Source organism: Strix uralensis, chromosome 1, assembly GCF_047716275.1.
Source record: "Strix uralensis isolate ZFMK-TIS-50842 chromosome 1, bStrUra1, whole genome shotgun sequence".
NCBI lineage: Eukaryota > Metazoa > Chordata > Aves > Strigiformes > Strigidae > Strix > Strix uralensis.
The window spans coordinates 36,443,667-36,464,680 of NC_133972.1; the positions used below are offsets into that span (position 1 = coordinate 36,443,667).

Here is a 21,014-nt window from a genome sequence, read left to right on the forward strand (position 1 = left end):
AGAAGTTTTCGGGCAGCTAAAAGTACCTAAAGGTATTCTTCAGGGATAGTTGGAAGTTTGTGGCCTGCAATGGCCAGGTGAAGCATGGATTGGTTCTGGTCGCTGGTTCAGAAGAAGTTGAAATATGATTATTTTTCCTCAGAAGAAGCAGATGGTTTGGAAGAGGGAAAATATGTGGCAGCTGGGTGATTCACTGGAGGAAAGCTTAGTATGAAACTATGGTGGGAGAGAAACAGGATTCCTTCAGTTTGGATGTGTTCTGCAGGGTGTAAAATTGGGGTCTATATATGTGATGATTTTGTACTTGCATACATTTTTACCTCACACTAAGTACCCAGGTCAGAAAGTCCATACTGCTTGTGTTTCAGGTTTCTGGTATGCTATCATTTCTTTTCAGATTTATGATCTCGATAAGAAAGTGTTCTGAAAAAGTCCTATACTTAAATAAGTTTTGTGCTGAAACTCTATTATATGTGAGCTGCTTATTTGTTTTTGGCACTGCAAGCTTGTGATGACCAGGTTAGACAGGTATATTGAAATTGGTGTTCTGTAGCACACAGTGCCAGCTTCCTCCCTAGTGAATATAATGTTTGCAAAGTGCTCTAACTGTAATGGTGCTCACAGACTTGAAAAGGAAACAAAACCTAAATTATAGTGATTTTTTCCCCATTCTTACTTGCTAATGTGTTGGAATAAGGTTCTTAATTAAGGCACTCAACCTACCATATGTGTTAGGTTTCCTAAAACTTCAGTTTTGCTAATGAGTAGAAAGTAAATAAGCTTCTAAATAGGCAGATAAGATTCTTCTCTGTGCTATTACATTCCTACAGTGAGATTCAGTGTATTGATAAATAAAATGAAATGGTTGTCTAAAATGCACAGAAATTATTTTAATATCAGATGTGAGCTAGAGTAAAAATAAATATGCAAGCTTGCAGTTCTAATTTTATCATTACATGCAAATCACACTCATAAGTCCAAGGAAATGTAAAACTGGATATTTGTATTTTTATGTTATTTAAACATTTCATTCCCTTAAAACAATTGCTTTGACAGAAAATAGATGAAAAATCTGTATTGAAATATTCAGCTGTAAAATGAGCTTGCGTTTCTGAGAAGTTTGCTTACTGTTAGCATTAATTATAATACAGAAAGCAAGCTCTGTATGTAATTTGGCATAGCTTTTTTTTGCTCAAGCATACAGTTGAGATGCATTTGAGGCATATTTGCACTGAACAGCACTTTTTTGGAACTCTTTTCAAGCAACCACAACTCAATTAAATAATGCCTTTGTAATAGATGTGATACTGTTTGTACAGTGTTTCCAGTTATTATTCCAATGAAGCGTTGCACTCATTAAGAAAATCATGTCTGTTTATAGTGTCATTGTCTTAGCAAAATCATGAAAGTGCTTTCCACCTCAGCAACATGGGGAAAATATTCTTTAGCTTATAGTACTGTTTTCGTAGTCAGATCAACTGAATAAGCTTTCTACAAATTGACACTAATGTGCATAGGAAATTTGAGATTCTCTCGTGTTCATTAGAGAACTAAAGAATATGAATTTCTTTATTCAATAATATAAATTATATTCTAGGCTGGGGCTCTTCCAGTACTTTTGTGCATCAATGGGGAAGGGAATGTTTCCTGAATACACATTGTAATCCCTTTGCAGATTGATATACATATTAATTAGAGTTATGTACTGTTTAAAAGTATGTAAGTACATACAGCTTGAATGTATTGATTCTGTGGTTTAGCCAGTTCAAGATGAAAGAGATATATTATAGTGGAGCAGGTATGTTTTCAGAAGGACAACAGATAGTGCAGAACAGTTTTGTTAATTTAGTGGGTACTAACTTTTGTAATCAGCAGTCTCATTAAGAAGACAGATGATTTGCTCATTGAAGCAGGTTAGTGGTTGGGCTGAAGCTGTTAAAAGGCTTACAAAAGATGATTAACGACTCGGAGCCTCCGGTTGTATAGATTACTCACAACCAAGGAATTTCTTGAGGAAATTCCAGCCATGACACATCAAGGTTATTTTAGGGTGCACCTACCTGTCTAGCTGGACGCCTGCAAGGAGACAAGAATGAATGTCAGGACGTGTCCAGAGCTGCAGCTTTTGTTAGCTTGACAAAGCTGTGGCCTTGCACCGAGGTACTGTTGAATTGATGGTCAGTAATCAGGGCTCCAATGGAAAAACATTCTTTAAAACTATGACATTGAATGACATCTGAATGCAGTCAGTGACTGAAATCTGTGCTTTACTTTTTAAAAAAGGTGTCGCTGCTTTTGTTGGATCTGCTCTGGCTGGGATAGATCTATTGGTAGCTTGAGTACAGTTTTACTGCTTTGGGCTTTTGGAGGCTATTCTGCATCTCCTGCAGAACTGTGGATCAAGTGGACATAACTACAGCACAGTAAAAGTTTTTGCACAAACTTTTGTGGCTTGAATAGCTATGAGGTGGTATAAATGTCTGAAGTCACTGAAACAGAATGGAGCACAGGAGCATCAGCACAGGAGTTGGTTATTTCCCTTCATACCTCTTAGATCCGCCAGCATTAGCAGAGAGAGCTGTATCAGGGTAAGATGATAGTTTGTAATTTTGACTTAGTCTTCAACTACAAGGCAAGAAAAAAATGAGTCTATCAATAAAGTTGTCAGTTTATAGCTCTGTGTTGAGTAAGTAATTAAGAGGTAGGTACATGCTTGCTGTGGAGGTAACCTGAAGTTCAAGTCTCTGGTCTGAATCAGGAGGAACAGAGACTTGAATCTAGTTCTGTCATGTTCTGAAGAGAGTGTCCTAATCCAGACAGTTGATCTTTCATCTGCTGGAATGAATTCATAGCCCCAGGTGATCAGCTGTTCTTCATAAGCCAGCCTCTTTATCTTCTGAGAAGTAAAGACTTCTGCAGGTCCTAGGATATCTTTTTTCAGTGCAGAACAGGCACAGGCATCTTCTTGAAACAGAAGAAGTTTGCCAGAGATGAGGATCCTCCTGCTCAGACGTAGGACTGGGATCCTTTGGTTGCTAGGAAAGGCTTTATTTCCGTCTCTTGCAACCCTTTTGTTAAAATAGTAAGAGAAGTATTTTTATTTACTATATACTTTTAAGAGGACTTACTATTCCTTTTGTTGAGCCTTTAACGTGGCCAAAGTTTTGGAGGAGAATACCCTCTTGCCAAGGAGTGCAAAATAGCAGTGAGATGATGTGGTCCTTTTTCCTGTAAAACATAAAGCATTTGACAAGAGTCATGCTTGTGCTCACATGATGTGTTGTAAGCACAGTATAGGAATAGGTTGAATGGAATGCTCACTCTTTTCCTTTAAGTCAAGTTACATATTCCCGTAATACCTTCTTTCCTCCAGATGCTCCGCCTAGTGTTTAAAAGAAAAGAAAGCCTAATTTGCTCCTCTTTGATTTATTCTGTAACATTAAACTACTTTGTATAGAAGGAAATTCCACATACACGTTTTGCATGCTGGGCTTTCTTTGGTGTGGAACGGTGACTCATTCTTGTATGGGACAATACCATAGCTACTGGGCTGAAAGGGGTAAAAAAGGATATGTGGTATTTAGCAACCTAAAACCTGGGAGCCAGAACACTGAATTATTTTTGACTCCATCGGTTATTTAATATGTAACCTTCTTCAAATCATGTCACTTCTCTGCCCCTTTGTTTACCCAGATATAAAATGGGGTCTTAAACATGTAGGACCTTGAAGGGGTGCTATAAAACCTGCAGTGGTTAATGAATGTTGATGGATTGCTCTGAGATCCTTGAGAGGTGGTTTGGGGATCCCAGTAAGCTGGAACTGGGTTGGACTTTGAACTGCTGAGGGCCAGGGGATATTTTTTAAAAACTTGAGCGTAGCTTTGTCAATGCCAAGCAGTTGCAGTCACTTCACAGTCTCTGGCTTCTCGGGCATCATTTTTGCAGCTGTGCCATCGGCAGCATCCCAGCCCCAACTGCTTGTCCCCATCCCTGTGCTGGTATTCCCTGTGCCATGCTGCTTTGTGAAGACACACAGGGAATAGTCCAGCCAAAAAAGAAACTGAATACACCTTTCTTGTGGAGTTATTTTCCGACTGGATGGGTTTCCCTTGTGGTATGGGGATATGGGTATGGGGTGGGAACGAGACGTCGTGTCAGGGATGACCCTTCCTGCGATTCTGCAGCTGACAGTGAAACACACAGCCTTCCTCCTTTATTCCCCAAAGCCTTGTGATTTACCAAATCCAGAAACTGAACTGGTTGTGATTTACCAAATCCAGAAACTGAACTGGATCAAATTAAACGTCCTTGCATTTCTTTGGTTGGCATAATTTTAATCTAGATCCTGTGTTTCACCATGTGGCTTCATGAAGGCTTGCATGCACAAAGAAGGGGGTGAATGATGAGTAGGGGTCAGCATCCGGGAGCAGGGAGAGGACAGGAGTGCTGTTTTCTGTGAGCAGTGGGACTACTCAGTTCCTGGTAGCACTAACACTGAAAACATGGTTCCATGGTTCTGCCTGCTGCTCTGTGTATCAATGTGAAAAAGCAAAGAAACTCTCATAAAACTTTCTTTTGCAGGTTGTCACTGTCCTCTGCTTCTGTGTTTCTCTCCAGATTCTGAACCACTTACCTGCTTATGTTTCTAGACTGTCCAAAGGCTTACGTAATATTAATCTATCTTTTTCTCCCTCTAGAAAACTAGAATTTACCAGTTTATGAATTCAAAGCACCTGCTCCAGTGTTTTCCAGTTTTAAATTTACTGTTCTGTCCCTCTCTTTGTATGACCAATACATTTGATGATGTTCTGAATGTTTTTTTTTCCATTTTTCTGATTTATGACATCAATAAACTCCCAGTTATGCTGATAATACAGTGGACGTATCCTGCCATCTACTTCTACGCTTGTCCTGGGAACGCTGAATAACAAAAGTGCCTGGCTCTCTCAGTCAAGTTAGGGAATTTGTTATCTAAATTCAGTAAGATTAAAAAGAGAAGTTGATAATGCTTTGAATAGGTACCATGCAAACTTAAGTCAGAAATTGCAAGCAGTTTCTGAAATTCAGGAGAAGTAATTTTGTCTTTCACCTTTCAGTGGTGCAGATCTTCTCAGTCATTCATTATTTTACTACACTTTTCTCTTGGAATTGAAACCAATCAAGGACACCTGGCTTTGGCTCACAGTGTGGACCTGGCTGAGAAGAAACAGCCAAGATAACTGAAAAACTGTTGATAAGCCAGAAGCTGATGGCTGTCCACCACATCATCCTGTTTGGAAGCTGTCTGACATTTGGTGGCCTGCCCAGAGATCAGAGTCATGTAAAAAGGATTCAGTGCTTCACATGTCTCTTTTTTTTCTTTTTTTTTTTTTCTCCTATCCTCCCAAATAAGTTCTGGAAGGATCTTCAGTTTCATTGAAATGGAGATTTGGGCCAGTAACACAGAAGATACATGGCTAGTGTCATTAAACAGGTGAACACGTTTCTACATATCAATCTTTGTCCTGCTTGGAGTAGAAACTCCACCAGAGCCAATTCTGTAGTAAGATCTGCACTCTATGCTAAGGTCAGTGTGGTTCCAGTGGCAGGATGCTCTGGAGTCAGTAAGGCCTGCTTTGATTTCAGGTGCTGCTGTGCTGGCACCACAACCCTCCCCAACTGCCAGAGCAACCTAGCTTTCTTCAGACATCTGATAGCCTGTGTCAGGACCTCACTGAAATAAATGTCAGCAGCATTTGTCGACATTTGTTCCTGCAGACAGGCTCTGGAGACCACCTGGAGCATGCTGGTGTGAAGACTCAGCCCTTCCCTTTCCTTCAGCTTCCGCCCCTGTACCAGAGTCAGGCTATTTGCACTGAGGGCTTTTTGGAAAAGGGGCACCTGTAAAGTGTCTATCTCTGCCTACATTGCTGAAGCCTCCTCCACAGTAAGAAAGGAAGGACAACTTGACCTTGTATTTTTTTGCAGGCTTCTCTTTTTACAGGATTTATTTATTTAATCATGAGACATCCCTTAAATGTACAAATGTTGTCCTTTTGCTATGGCCATTCTGTCACTCACTGTGCCTGCATTATAAAGCTTAATTCAGCTCCTGCTGATGTTAAGAGGTATTTTTTGGTGAGAACAGGGTATAGCCCTTAGGGTCTAATGCTTTCGTTGTGTTATAGCCTTGGAAGGTGGTGGCATTTTGCAAGATGTGCTTGACACACAGTCACCTGTGGAGAATGCTGATTTGGTGGCAGTTAATACACCACTTGCATTCATTTTTTCTGGTTCTATGTGACAGCTCAAAGAGCAAAGGAATGAAAACCCAGGCGATTAGTGATATTTTTGCTGACTGTCTTCCTCTAAATCAAAGCAGGTATTCCCCTCTCCTTCCTCGACTAGTGTTCCTACCACTGTGTGCACCGCCTCCTATATTCTAATTCACAGCACGTGAAAATGAGGTCTCAAGTGGATATGCATGGATTTCATTTTAACTACCCAGTGAAAAGTTTTAATTAGATGTTTCACATAGAAACATGAAACAGGGTTTGAAATTAGCAATGACCTTGCGGCCTTCCTTGAATATATTTTCTGATACCATGTGGCAGGCAGTGCCCAGCTTTTTTTGTCACTGGCTGGAACGTGCACATCCGAGCGGGGAATGCTCTGACGTGTGGGAGCAGCAGCAGTTGCTGGGTGCAGGAAAAAGTACTTTAGCCTCATTTGGTGACCTGGAAAATAATAGAATGACCTAACTCAGGAAGAGCATGAATAGCAGCCGGTATTTCCTTTAACAGCTTGCTGGAGATCAAACCTTAGAAAGATTTCCAAGCTCTGAACTCGGGTAAGCCCTGAACAGGGGGTGATGCTGAACTACACAGCCCTGTTTGATCAAGGGAAAGGCATACAGCTCACATCTCTTGTTGGCTCTGCTGTGCATCAGCTCTGTCCCCTGCCAGCCTGGCTGACACTGTTGTGTCACCTGGAGTGACTGGACTGAGAGCAGCATCCCTTAATTTGTCTCAATTTTCTCTGGGAGGTGAGGGGAGCAGACCTGTGTGTGATCTATCAAGAGCAGCGTTTCTACTTAGATCAGTCTTGGGCGGAACAAAGGAGAACCTGCTCTTTTGGTAGAGTAGGAGACAAACACAGAATGAGTATATACATCACCTTTTTGGTTTGGTTGCAATATCACAGTGTCTCCTCCCTTTTTAGAGGCACTAATATTTATCACATGAATACAGCATCAGTTTAGGCCTTTTTGCCAAATACTTTTGATATTTCGTGTAGGGGATTATTCACCACAGGAACCTTTAAAACATGTATGTGGATACAACTACAGCAGTTACATTGATTTAGTATTTGCAAAATATGCTGTTTGGCTGTATTTAGCAGGTTAATAGAGAGAATTGATGTGGTCAGGGTCAGGACAGAAGACACTAATCAGAGCTCGCTGGAGTGAAGAGGCCAGAATTTCAGTTCTCACATGCAAAGCCTGGCTGTTCAGGTTTCAAGCTAAAAAACAGACATATTCAGGCCTGGATTTCCTTGTGTGGAAATCCAGCCTTCCATGGCTGGAAAGTGTACCAACACTCTGGCTTTGTCTCCTCATGTGTGAACCCTGAATCTTTTCAGTGGAATTAACACATTGATTTAGTCTGTCTAATCTATCAGTCTGTACACAGTATCTATAGCGAGCTAATCATTGGGCTATATTGATTTCGTTTTGCTTTCCTAGATTTGATGAACTTGTGTAAAAGAAGCATATGGCTTCTAAACAAAACTTCCTTCGTAGTGAGTTATTTACTCCTATTCTCTGCAGAGGCAGAAGTAGTAAGTTAAGCCTGGGTGGAGGATTGTCCTACCTGCTTTATCACTGGCATCACAAGATTTTCCAGATGAGTTTGAGCAGTGCCCAGTGCCCCACTGGGAACCCATCAAATCCTGCACATTGCAGGTGATGGCATCCTGCATGTGGAGCCTTTCTCAGGATTTCACAAAGGGTATGGTAGAATCCTCTTCCACCAAGAAACGTGGAGTGCTTGTGGTCCCCCAGTTCTCTTTCTGTAGAGATATGTGCCTATGTATGCATATGCTGTACATATTTATTCATTAAACAGACTGCAAACAATTGCTAAAAGCAAAGCTGATTGCTTACAAGGACTACTTATGGAATCTTTTTTCACATTGTAGAAAAAACTAGTCATTTACACACAGTCTCAGTTGGTAACATAAAGAAGCTGCTTTCTCCTGGTGACCCATCTGTTCTGACACTCCTTTCCTCCTCCTCTCTTCAGATTGCATCTGATTTTCATCTGGCAGTTTCTGAAAAGTTTCAACCTCCTTTTCAGTTCTTCAGATCAAAACCTGAATCTCAGGCACCACATCTGAGACTTGTACAAATTTCTGTGCCCCTACCTCAGGGACATCAGGGCTGTAAATGTCACCTTTCCCCTGCTCTCCATCCAGTGCCTGCTGATGGAAAGAGTGATAGATGCAGGCTGTCTCTTCACTGGGTTATCCTGCAGATAACTCTTTGTAGGTACACGTTACCATAGCTGCCTCCCCGAAGAGGAAGGGTGGGTGGTGAAGTTGGGGTGTCAGATGGGGACTTGGGAGCTCCCTGTCCTGCACAGGCTTCCTCCGAGACCTTGGTCTAGTGACCGAATATCTCTGTGTCTCAGATCCTCCTTAATACATGGAAGTGCTGCTTCCCTGCTTTCAGGAGCATTGTGAACACAGGTGCTCAGGATGCTCTCCCACACTGATGTGGTGCTTGAGTAGTTAGGGTGCACTGGCTGGTTGAAGGATGCTATGGATCAGTTGAAGCAGCTTCCATTTTAAAGTCTGAACAGATTGCTTCAGGTGACAGGTTTTTAATGTGGCCTTCATTTCAGGAGACCCCCTAAAAATCTGCCTCTCCAATTTCATTTTAGACATTTCCTTGTAGGAACCTACGCAGGAACTGAAGGAACATGCTCCAATTTTACAACAGAGCTGCGGGTGTCTGTGCTAATTTGTGTGGGATCCACAGCCATCCGTAGAACAGAGTTGCTCTCTTCTTGCACTGGGTGGCCGTATTCTCCCTGTAATTCATCTGTTCTCACTCTCCCACCCTCAGCTGTTACACAGACACACTTATGTATACGTACAGATATGACTATTTCTTCCCTGGTGCAAAACTTAGTTTTGTACTCTGCAGGGAAAAAGACTACAATTCCACTACAACATTTTCCTTTTCAGCTGCTCTAGCAATGCACTTAAACTCTGTCTAATATTTACTGGTTAATCAGTTGACACATACTGTTTTCACTGCAGTGATATGTAAATAGTAAATATTTGTATTAGACAAAAGCTATACAGTAAATCATGCATATACCTATTCTTTTAAAACGTTATTAGTTTTTAATTTGTGTGATGTTCAATATGTATTAAGGATCCCCTAAGAATAGAAACAGTAAAAAAAGTAGCAATTTACTCATTTAATTATGGTAGAAATTCATATCTTACCTGCTACAAGAAGAAATAAAGGTTTAGTGTTCCAGGAGAAATATCAAGCTGTAAAAGCTGCTTGACCATTGTAATATGAAAATTAACTATAATCTTGTAGGCATTTGCAATTTTCCTTGTAATTCATTAACGCTGCGTTTTCCGGTATTCCAGTGCTCTCATGTACGGAAAAGATCTGCACCAAATGGTTGGGAGCCCAGCCTGCTTGAAAAAAATCCTATTGATTAAAATCTAATAATACTTCCCATTCTGATGATTCTTCATTTGGGCAATTTTGCTAATGCAGCACAACATGTAATATCAGAATGCCTGTGTCACTTTTGCTTTTATAACAAATAATTTGTTCCAATCCTTTTTACCTTTTTTTCCCTTCTGATTTGCCATGTTCATGTTAAGTGCTTGCTACAGCAAAACCTTCTCGCTTTCCTACCTTAGACAACATATTTAATGAACTTTATCTGTATTGCACTGTTAAGGGCAAGAAGCTAGCTCTAAACAGACTAGGGCTTTTACGAAAATGAAAGCCCTGAAGAGTTGCTTCATCATGGGAAATCACCGCCAAATGTCATGTGAGTTCTTGCTTTCCTGGCACACACAATGTAGAGAAACATTTTCATTTTTAGCATCTTGACATTCAGCTTTTTGACATCTATTGCTTTACCACATTAAAATGCATTGTTATGAATTTGCTTATATTGAAATAACAATTGAGATAATATAGAGATATAGATAATTAGAGGCTTAGATCATGCTGTGCAGAAACAGATCAAATAAAAAACTGCATTTTATTTTTAGCATAGTCTAATTTTTAATAAGCTAAAGCTTAAAATCTGATGAATTGGCAATGATTTTGTGATTTGATATTCAGACGGAATGCATCCTGAATACCAAATGAATGAAAGTTACTGTGGACTATCATTGCTGCATTTTTTATTTTGACCTTGAAATCCGGGTTAATTTAGTATTTTCCACATTGCTAACCTTGAAACACAGTAACTGGAAAAACAGTGCTGAAGGTTAACACTTCAGTTATCATGGGGGAACAGCTTGAAGTTTAAGGGGGTGGAGGAGAATTGTCTTCAAGATCTTCAGATAGCCTGAAAGTTCTGGTGACTACAGCACTTTAAATTATCATTATCCTAAAAATGTGCTTCTGTGCCAGTGAAGCCTCACATAGCTAAAAGGAATGGTGATTGGGGAATGGGGTTTAAGTAATGTCAGGAGAAAGGGGGTGCCTGAGAAGCTGCTAATCAAATCTTCTGTTGCTGTGCAAACATATCCTCCTGCATCGTGGATGTGTCTCCTCACAAAATATCCTCTGGCACATTTGGTAGGTCAGGTGAGTCGCTATGTGTAAAGGTTATACCTCTTACAGCAAATAAATGCTTATAAGCTTAAGCTTTTGTCTCTTTCTTTGCTAGTTGTTAACAGGCAGCCACTGCACCAGTACAAACTAAGGGTAGATGAAGAAACACAGAGAGCATTTCCTCTGGAATACATAGAGGTATAAGACAGAGACAACAGGGGGGTTTTGTCTTACTGAGTGGGTAGTTACACTGTTAACTGCACATTCATTACTTAAACTGGAAAAAAAATCCTAGCAGAGATCTTCAGGAACATTAGATTGTGATCACTTGCATTTTAATGGAGCAGAGGAAAAATGTGAGCCACTTCTGCTTAGGATCATCTGAAAATATCATTCATTTTATTAAAAATCTAACTAAAAATCTAATTTTAGATACCTAGGATTTTAAAGACTTTGTCTTTTTTTCCCCCAGTCAAATAATTGTGGTCTCTGTGTTTCTGATTGCAGTCTCCTAATCCTCCAATATCTGTGTTAAAATTCAAGGCATCCATAAGGCACAAGTCCTCCTGACCTAGTGCTGTAGTTATGACGATGCATAAAATAAATCATTGCAATTACTGAGGCAGTCTCAAGCACTTAGTAACTCAGGCGATTGCTTCTTGAAACATGACTGAACTGAAGAAAGGATCATTAGTTATTTCCCTGGAGTACTTGGATATTGTAACCCTCTCCACAGGGTTCTATTAGGGAGTTAAGACCTGGCCATTTGTTCACACATCTCATTTTATCTTTCCTTTACTCAAATGCTCTGTGACAGCTGATGAATACCAGAGCGTGCCTCTTCTTCACCCACGGCATCTCCTTGCCTGTCAAAGTTCAGGTCAAATAGCAAATGACCAACCGGGTGGGAAGGAAGAGCCCAGCAATGACAAAGTAAACAGATTTAAGAAGTCATTACGGGAAGGACTTATGAGACAGGCTGACTTTCTGAGACATCTGACATATAAATAATTTCCTGAATAAGGAGGAATAAACTGGTTATATGAGATCTCAAGCTTATACACAAAGAGTATAAACCTGTATAAAGCTATATAAATTGTATAAAGCTATGAAGGTCAGGGAGGAATCGAAGCCAGAAATGGGGGAAGGCAGGTCAGGATCAGAGATACACAAGAGTTTAGGTTTTTCTTGGGTGACATCACAGATGTTGGCAGGGTCTGGGTGGTCTGTGCTATGCTGTCTAATGGTAATGGGATGTGTTGAGAGGAAGAGAATGGGACCAGGAGAAGATACAAACCAGTGGACATTTGCATCCCCAAGTGGAGCCCTTGCTGGCTGAAGAAACCACTGTGTATACAGTGTGGTATTGCAGTGTTTCTCTCTATCTCTTTGTATAGGTAACATTGCTTCAGGTTGCTCAGGAGGTCAAGAAGGATGAGATATTTTGAGAGAGGAGAAAGGGAGATTACTTAAACTGGTGTTGATGCTGCTCCAGGTGGTGAATGAAAAGGATGGGGAAGGGAGCCTTGTGTGGGCATGATAGTGGCTGGAGAAGAAGAGCTAGAGAAGGGCAGCAGGGAAGTGCAGTCAAAGCCCAGCAACTGATGGGTGTTTGATGCTTTATGGATGGGACTGGCAATAGAGCAACATGATTTGAGGGGGTTGTTGTGGAGAGAGTTGTCTTCATTAAGAGCAGGGAGGAGGGGAGGCCCTCTCGAGGAGAGGTTGTATGTTAGCTGCTGATAATATCTGAGCCCGGCAAGACATGCAGCAGCGTGGTTTGGGGCTGATTCAAGGGTAGATCAGATGTCCTTGTTCTGGGGGCGGCAACATCCATCAGAAGGGTGTGGCAGATGGCTGGAGGCAGCAACAGCTCCAGCTGCCTCAGTGTGATGTGCTGCTGCACGTCTGGCAGCTCTTCATGCTGTCAGGAAGACTTTTTTTCTAGTGCGGTTGTGAATGGTCTTCTGATGCCAAGGTACAAAGTGAGTTTGAGAGCTACGCTCTGTCATTTGTAAGGTTTCATGGTCTTGATTGAAGAAATTCCTAGCAAAACATTCAATGTTTAATCTGTTTTTCAATATTTGTTCCTATTCTAATGATAGATCTGTTAGATTATCTCATGCAAAAATGACAGTTTGGATTACTTCTATCAACTTTTTGTAGAAGAGAGTGAAATTGTGCATGTTCCTCCACAAAGGAACCATTCTGTGTGGAGGAGGACATACAAGCGCATGGATGAGTGTTTACTCAAGACGCCTTGCATCTCATTGCAGATACCATGTGATTTACCAGTTGCCATGGTAATGATGCATTTTTCATTCTATAACTTGAATAAATGTTGAGATTGTCCTTGGTATAACTAACTTACCTGCCTCCTAAAGTTGGGCATGATTGTATTATCTAAAGAAAGCACAGATGAAACTCCCAATGTTCATACTTGAATAAATTTTTAGAGCGTGTAGCTAGTTAAGAAACAGGTACATGATTCCACCTGGAACAAAATAAAAGTAACTTAATATGTGAGTATTTAAAATCATAAAATGGGAGGAACATAAAATGTTACTTCATAATGTGGTGACTGGCATTGTAAATTTTTCTGTAATTTTTAGTGTTTGTGACACTTTGGGTTTCTTCAGTAGATGAAAATTTAATTAAATTTATGATTTTACAGTATTATTCCTACACCGTCATGCAAGAAAGCACTTTTCTTCTTTTCCATGTTGTAATCGTGCAATAAAATTTCTTTATTTTTTGTGTGCTATAACCTCCACTTTTGAATGAATTGCTGACAACAGCTGGTTAATTGTTAACCTGCTCTTTCTTACCTCCCTTCTTCTTTTCTTTTTAACTTTTGCTAAATGTGGACAACAAACCTTGTACCAAAGCAAAAAGAAAAAGGAACCTTTAATTTGCTTCTGTGTATGTGACATTAGAAAAAAGCATCCTGTACAGAAGCAGCCTGATTTTTCTTATTTCTATAGTAGACTACTCATTGACATCAATAAGTATTTTATCCTACATAATAAATGCAAAATCAAATCACATTTCCTGCTATTAGGTGGAAGGAGTGAGTTTTATTTTTCCTTCTAACTCCTTTTTCCTTTCTTTTTTGTCAGCCTTATTGCACGCTCTATGTATTGCTGTCTACTTATGATATGTTATCAAGTCTGTAAGTGATTAGTTGGTTATCTATTTTTGAATGATTTAGATGCATGAATGAATTAGCAAGAAAAGAACCATTAAAAAGCATTAGTAAAAAGGCTGGTCATTTCAGGATGTTTTGGAGGGAGTTAAAACCATCACCCAAACCCAAGAAAACTGTAGTCATATAGTGATTCATGCTTTTGTCAAAATAAATCACCTCATTATATTTAACGTAGTTGAAAACAACCACCAAAACACAGGATGTAAACTCTACTTTGTGACCTCTACTGTTGCACTAGAAGTTAAATCAACTGGCTTTATTTTAAACAGTAGCTTTGTATTTTTTTTTTTTTTTACTCCTTTACTCAGTGTTCTTTTACATGTGCTGTTTGAAGACCATGTTAAATGTCAGTGTGTTTGAGAGAGTTTGATTCTGGAGTTCCTGAGAATGGGCTTGAGCTTTATATAGTATTCCTGGTTTTAAAGTTTATCTTAAGCCTTTTGCGAGGCTAGAACCAGCTCCTGGCCTTTGTTGAGTACTCTCTCGTGAAAAATCAGCTGCATCCTTCTGTGAGCATAAGGCTTCAACAAAAAGGTATATGCTTTACAGTGATAAATGTAATGAGCAGCACCTCAGTTTAATAGACAAATTTTAATATTCCTAGTTTGGAGTCATGGTTTATAATGTAGATACTGTATATATTTTATTTTATTTTATTTTATTTTATTTTATTTTATTTTATTTTATTTTATTTTATTTTATTTTATTTTAATTAGAGTAATGGCATTGGCAGTATTGAGAGGTGCTATGGACATAAGGCAAGAGGCAAAGGTTTCTCTGGTAGAGAGTAAGTCGATAAGTCAGTTTTTTAAAATAGTATTTTACTTCACACCAAGTATAAATTGGAGTGAAAGGCTAAGAAAGGGATCAGCAGTCTTGTCTGTTTGACTTAGAAGTTGTGTGTGTCCAGCACTGGTAATTAGAGCATTATAAGGCTGACAGTGTCATATATTTACTGCTATCTCTTTTTCATTCCTTCAGGAGACCTTATTTATCACTACGTCCCTTATAAAGGCTGTAAGGCCTTTGTACATGTGTCCTTACCAAACTGAATATTAGTCTACATTAATAAATTAAATCCGCTAATGTTAGTGAGCTATCTTCTGCAGTTTTCATTCTTAGGTAAAAGCTGTATGGAGGCTGTAGAAGCCAAGTTCCAACCCCACTGGATGTTAATTAAGTTCTTATCTAGTTAGTAATTTCTTGAATTTCACCCTTCTGATGTTAAGATTATTCTCAAGTATAACTTCTGTATATCTAGTCAATCGTCTTCCGTTCATCTTTCCCTAAGGCATATGACAATAGTAGTGTGTGTTATCAGTCTTGGGGTATCTGGGTTAAGTCTGCAGTCCTCTGCAAATCCTCGTTAGTCCTCCTCCCTTCCTGGCCAAGACATAAATCCTGCAGTTTTTATCTCATTTCCCTCATGCTTGTCACTGTAGCTAAGGTTTGATCCACTGACATCAGTGGAAGACACACTTCGGTAGCTCAGGGGATTGAACTGTTGCTTCATCTACATATGCAAGGGAGATGTGTCTGGTGCTTGAATTCTGTCCTCTAAGAAAACTAATATTCTTGGGGGGGGAGGGGGGGGGGGGGAGTTTCCATTCTGCTTCTGGTGAAAATAATACAATTGCAGAACTCTCTTAGGGCAGAAATAGAGATTTAATTTTCCTGCGACTTACTCTGGAAACCTTGGGACCTGGACCTCCAGGCTGTATGTAGCTCCAGGCCTGATGAGCTCCTGGAGGGCAGGCGCTGCAGAAGCCCTGCCAGACTGGGGCAGGCAGTATGTGCCAGCGGCCGGGGAGCCCGGCAGGCTGCTTTCTGTTCAAACTGACATGTTCTGGCACTGTTTCAGTTGCAGTGAATCCACTTTTTTTTTCAGTAGAAAAAAAAGTTGTATTGGAAAATTTCCAACCAGCTCCACACCCCACCACATTGATTGCAAGCCCACTGGAAGGGGTGGTTGGCACCTGCCCCTTTTGTTCTACAGTCACATTAATTTGCCCTGGTGTGGTGCAGGTTTTTCGACAAATACACGTGCTCTAGGCCTGCAATTCTTCCATATCCAGGTATTTTTGAAGTAAGTGCTGCCCTGCCAGCTGTGAGAGAATGATAACAATACTGTCCTCATGTCTTTTGTCTCTCTCTCCCCACTCCCTCCTCCTTTCTTTTCCCCTCTGCTTTTGTATGCTTACAGAGAGAAGGTCTCCTAGGTTGTCCTTGCCAAGGTGGTAGCTCTCTGTCAGGCTGTCAAACTTATCTACTAATAGCTATGAAGAGCATGTGCTTCAAGAAAGCGAAAACTGAAATGCATAGCCTTCAGTTGTCTTAAAAAGACATTTTTCATTATCTGACAAAGAGTTGTGGAGTGTTAAGGTTATGATATCATTACTTCGGTGGTTGTTACACCAGTAATTTTTTTTTTCATGTTATTTTAGAAAGTGTGCCCTTTTCCCTATGTTAGACATATTGTTTCCTTTCATTAAAGCCTGATCTGTAAAAGTGCCCTCACCTTAAATGATGAGGTAACTGGGGGCCAGTCAGGGGTATGGTCAATTTGATCTTGATTTAGGGCATTTCTTGCTACTAATCTGCTATGAAATGCCATGTGAGGCTCCTCTTTTCTCACTCCTTTTGTCTTTCTTGAACTACACAGATTTTTTCATGTTTTATAAGTGGCCTGCACAATGAAACCCCAACCTCGCTTGAGGTGGGACCACCGCTTGGGAACATCATGAGACTGAGCTTTTTTTTTGCCCTAGGACCTAACCGCAGCCTTTCCGCTCACATAAGGACTCACATTTAGCTGTGCCCTATTCCCATGAGCGGTTTCTTTCTTCTTAGTAATAGGGAAAGCAGAAATAATCCTACTCTCAGCAGTTTTGGGATTACAGGGAAAAATTGAGTTCCTTGATGTATGACTGTGTAGGGATATTAATCTTTTCCCTGATGCCTGTTGTCTGTCATCTCTGTCTTACCAGCACTGTCCTTTTGACCCCTCTACAAGGGTAACTTGTTATTAACGTTGCCTTTGCTGCAGATACTTGGTATGCAGATGACAGCACCAACAGTTTTTCTAAAAGGGCTTGTTCTGTGCATTATTGGATGTGATATTCAAAATTGTCTTCAGCAACAAAGGATTTTGATTTTTCTTTCCGTGCTCTGGCTCGTGCTCATTTTACCACCATTTGCGAAGTTGATAAATTCAGAGGAGGTTATGTTGAGTCAAATGTTGGCTCTTTGTTGTGCATCCCCGAGACAGACAGCTCAGCGTGAGACCACCGGGAAGTTTTGGTATGATCCTTGGGTGCCCTTTGCTGGGAGAGGTGGTGGTCGAATCATTTAAAGCATTTTATAGACTGGTCAGAAGTCGCTGAGAGCCAAAACAAAATCACTGTGTCAAGCATTTTAACGTCATTAGCGGATTTCTGTTTCTCCCAGCATACTGTGAATTAGCACATTTTTATGAAAGTAGATTTAGCAACTGCAGAGGGAAACAAAAATATTAGAGTACAAAGAAGAACTGGAGAAAAGTTCATGAGAAAAATAATAAAATTTAATATGAATATGCCATGAGCTGTATTTTGTAAGTGAAAATAAGTAACACAGCCTTGTGTAAGAATTTTTTTTGATTCTTAAGAATTGCCACATGGGAAGCTGCTGTTCATGTTCCTGCAGTCCTGTAAGGTAATTTTTCCCTTGAAATTTGGAAAAAAATGGTGATCATGCAACTAACTACAAAATAGGCAGTCCTATGGAAAACATTTTGTGCTTTGATAATTTAAGTAGAGGTAGAATAGTAGCTACTTTTTATTTTAATATTTTTAGAATAAAGAGAGGGTAACCATGGCAGAAGAAATACCAGTCTCCTCCTTATACAGCTTGGATAAGCTGTGCTGGTGACTTTGAAATGTTTTTCTCTTGCTGTAGTTGAATCAAGGCTATTAATGCAGATTTCGGTCTGTCTCAAAACTGAAATACAGCAACATATTCTGAGATGGATTACCCACAGAGATCAGAGATATTGTCGTCCATCTCCACTTTAATTGTGATGTGTTCATTTCCATTTTCTTGTCAAATAAAGAGGAATAGCCTCTAAAGAATAGGGTCATTTTTGTACGTCTGTTTGTACTTTGGTGACTTTAAATCCAATTCTGCTGTCTCCACAATAACTGATTCCAGGGCAAATCATAGTGAAGTGTAAGCAGGCAATCTTCTTTAGTCTTTGATAGACGCTGTCTGAAAGACTGTCTGTTACAGGAGAAGCTGTTAATAGAATGGTTTAAGATTTTTTTTTAACCTTCTTCCATGTTTGTAATATAAATATGTTTGAATTTTATAGCTAGAACTCATGTCATTGTCTACTACTAGCTTTGGCAAATGCCTCACATTGTAAGACTTCATTTTCAATTGCTTCTAAGAGTTGTTGCATCTTATCTGCTTATTCTGAAAGGTGTCTGCCTCAGCCTATTTAATTTTTTAATGAAAAATGCAGCTAACATGGTTCAGAGGCTGCTAAACATAAGGTTCTGGGTAAATACTGCTTTGCTGTGTTAAAAAAAATCTGGCAGTAGTTCTCTGAAAGGCTCTTATGGCCTTCAGACGTATGTCTGAAGTGGGATCTGAAATCCCTTTGGGGAAGAGTCCTTGTTTTTTTGCCATCTTCATAAAACCCCACCTAAATCTGGCCCAAGTTGGAGGCCAAAAAAATGCAGTTTCTACATGCTTTGTAAGGAGCTTTTAGAGCTTTGCAGGTTAATATTTGAAGGCTCAGTAAGCTCTGAGCATGCTTCAGCCTGAGCTGCGAAGGGTTTTCTTTACGGCTGTAGCTCTTGGCTGTTACAGCCAGGATCTGCTTGTAGGATGTAATGAGCCTGGACAGAGCTCTGAGCTACAGCAGCTGTAACCCTGTAACTTTTGGTGTGTCCAAGCTAGTTCTCAGTGGGCAGGTTTGGGGACCTCAGTGTCACACTGCAGAGGCAGGCGCTTCCAGCCTTTGCAGTGGGTACAGCAGGGTCGCAACAAACAAGGACGTTTTGTCCCAGCTTTGACCCATTCCCACAGCAAATCCTCAATATATGCCGAACAAGGCAGAGCTGTAGCGAAGGAGCAGGACACAGTATTTAAAAAAAAAAAAAAGCCTTATTCAAAGATGCTAAATTAAAGAATACCAGTCAGGGTTTCCCAGTTTTCAGACTTGACGTTTCTGTCTTTGTCATGTTCTTGTAATTCTTCTTTTGCATAGGTAATATGCTCCAGGGTTTGATTATAACATCCAAGCAAAAAGATACCTGCCCAGGAAAACAATCAGTCTTCTGAAATGAAGATCTTGTTATTTTGTGGCTTTTTTCCTGCTCTGTCAGCTATTTGAGCATCTTCCCTGAACTGCAGTGGAAGCCTGTTTACACTTGTGCTTCTGAGCCCCCTTCCAGCCTCCACTCTTGTAGTTCACACCTCTTACATGGAAGTATTTGTGTGTGTGCAGGGAAGCTCCATGGATTCATTAGGGGAGGACGGTCTCCTCTTCGGAACATGAACAGGCCCTGGAATTCTTCATGTATGCCTTTTCCCGTACCTCTCAAGGGCATGCCCTGGCACCAGCATAGAGGCAGAAGTGATCAGCATTATCTGATTATGTTGAGTCAGTTTTACCAAATTATGCTATGAAAACAAAACGTTCCTGCCCTCCGTAACTCCTAGAGGAGGCAATTTCTGTGTTACTTAATGTGATTTGGAAGCAGATAGCCTGTGTAAAGTTTGCTTTCTTGCATGTTACCCAAAGAAAATTCACTTTGCCTTTGCTTGGTTGTTTGACAGCAGGAAAATCTGCAGACTGGGTTTTCCATCCTCCATTAAGTTTAGTCAGGTTATCTCTTAATTGCTGTATTACTTCTTTACCTATTGGAACCAACAGTGTGGGACTCTCTCTGGATCTGGGGTTTGCCAGGGTAGCTCAGGGTCTGGTCCCTTTTTTAAAAAAGCAGATGGAGAGATGTTGAAGAAAAATTCTGTCATTGGGAAGTGCCTGTTTTGCACTACTACTTAGAGGTGTTTCAAACTAACAGGTACTTCAGTAATGGGTAAGATGAAGAAATAAATCTTTACACAGATGTCCTGTCCCATGGAGGAATGATGTGAAAATGCACTTTCTTTTCAGTGAAGCAGGCTTCTGAATATAGTGTGTCCACTGTAGAGTGTACTGGTTTTTTTCTGTTAGAAAGCTGTTAGAAGAGCTTTTTAACACTGTTTCTAGCAGTGGATGTTTTTTGTAGGAAGAGGGGAGGTAGCACATTCTGGGTGTTGGTTTCTAGTTAATTAAAAGGCCAGACTCAGGAATTCAAGGGACACGGAAATATCCCTGACTGATACCAAAGTTATCGGTTGCTTTGGCCAGAGATAGCCTTCTTCCCGGCCAATTGTGAATAACCGAGAAACTTAACATCTTCCATAAGGAAGCTGGACTGTCATGGCTGTTTTCAACACTACTGTACGTGTCTCTGCTTTTTTCTGCCCCAGTGGTAATTCAGAGGGTCATATTCTTACTCATGCAAAGTGTAACCTGCACAAGTTAAGACCTGCTAAGCAAGGACTTCCAGCTGTTTCATTCCCATAAGCATATAAATATTTATACCACCCCAGGGTTCCTTTCATGCTGAAAATAAAGGTAGCACTTGTCTGCTGTTAAAATATATTACCCAGGAGCTAAATGGCTTATCTCAGTATTAGGAAGATGGATGAGAGGAGTGGAAAATTGACGATAATATTGGTTGGAAGATCTACCGAATCCAGAGGGACTTAATGTTTACTTGAAACTCCTGCTGGGAAGTGACGTAGAGGTTGATAGTGCTGTATTTAGCTATCAAGAGATGATTAATTAATAGCTGTAATAAATGTGAAATATAATGGTTGACACACACAGAGCTTCATGGACACTAGCTAAATTTCCTAGTAATGGACAATGTGCACCAGGGATTGATTATAACATCCAAGCAGGATGCA

General features: G+C 40.2%; 1 protein-coding gene and 1 long non-coding RNA gene across 4 annotated transcripts in view; one reads left to right on the forward strand and one right to left on the reverse strand.

Annotated features, from left to right (window-relative positions):
- The window catches only part of RAPGEF5 (Rap guanine nucleotide exchange factor 5), a 164,736-nt gene that overhangs the window by 74,378 nt on the left and 69,344 nt on the right, over nucleotides 1–21,014 (forward strand). The window lies entirely within an intron of this gene.
- On the reverse strand, nucleotides 1,965–13,465 carry LOC141941019 (uncharacterized). The gene is made up of 3 exons (XR_012628193.1): nucleotides 13,173–13,465; nucleotides 9,496–9,696; nucleotides 1,965–3,068 (listed from the first exon to the last, which is right to left on the reverse strand). It is a non-coding gene; the product is annotated as an uncharacterized LOC141941019 (long non-coding RNA).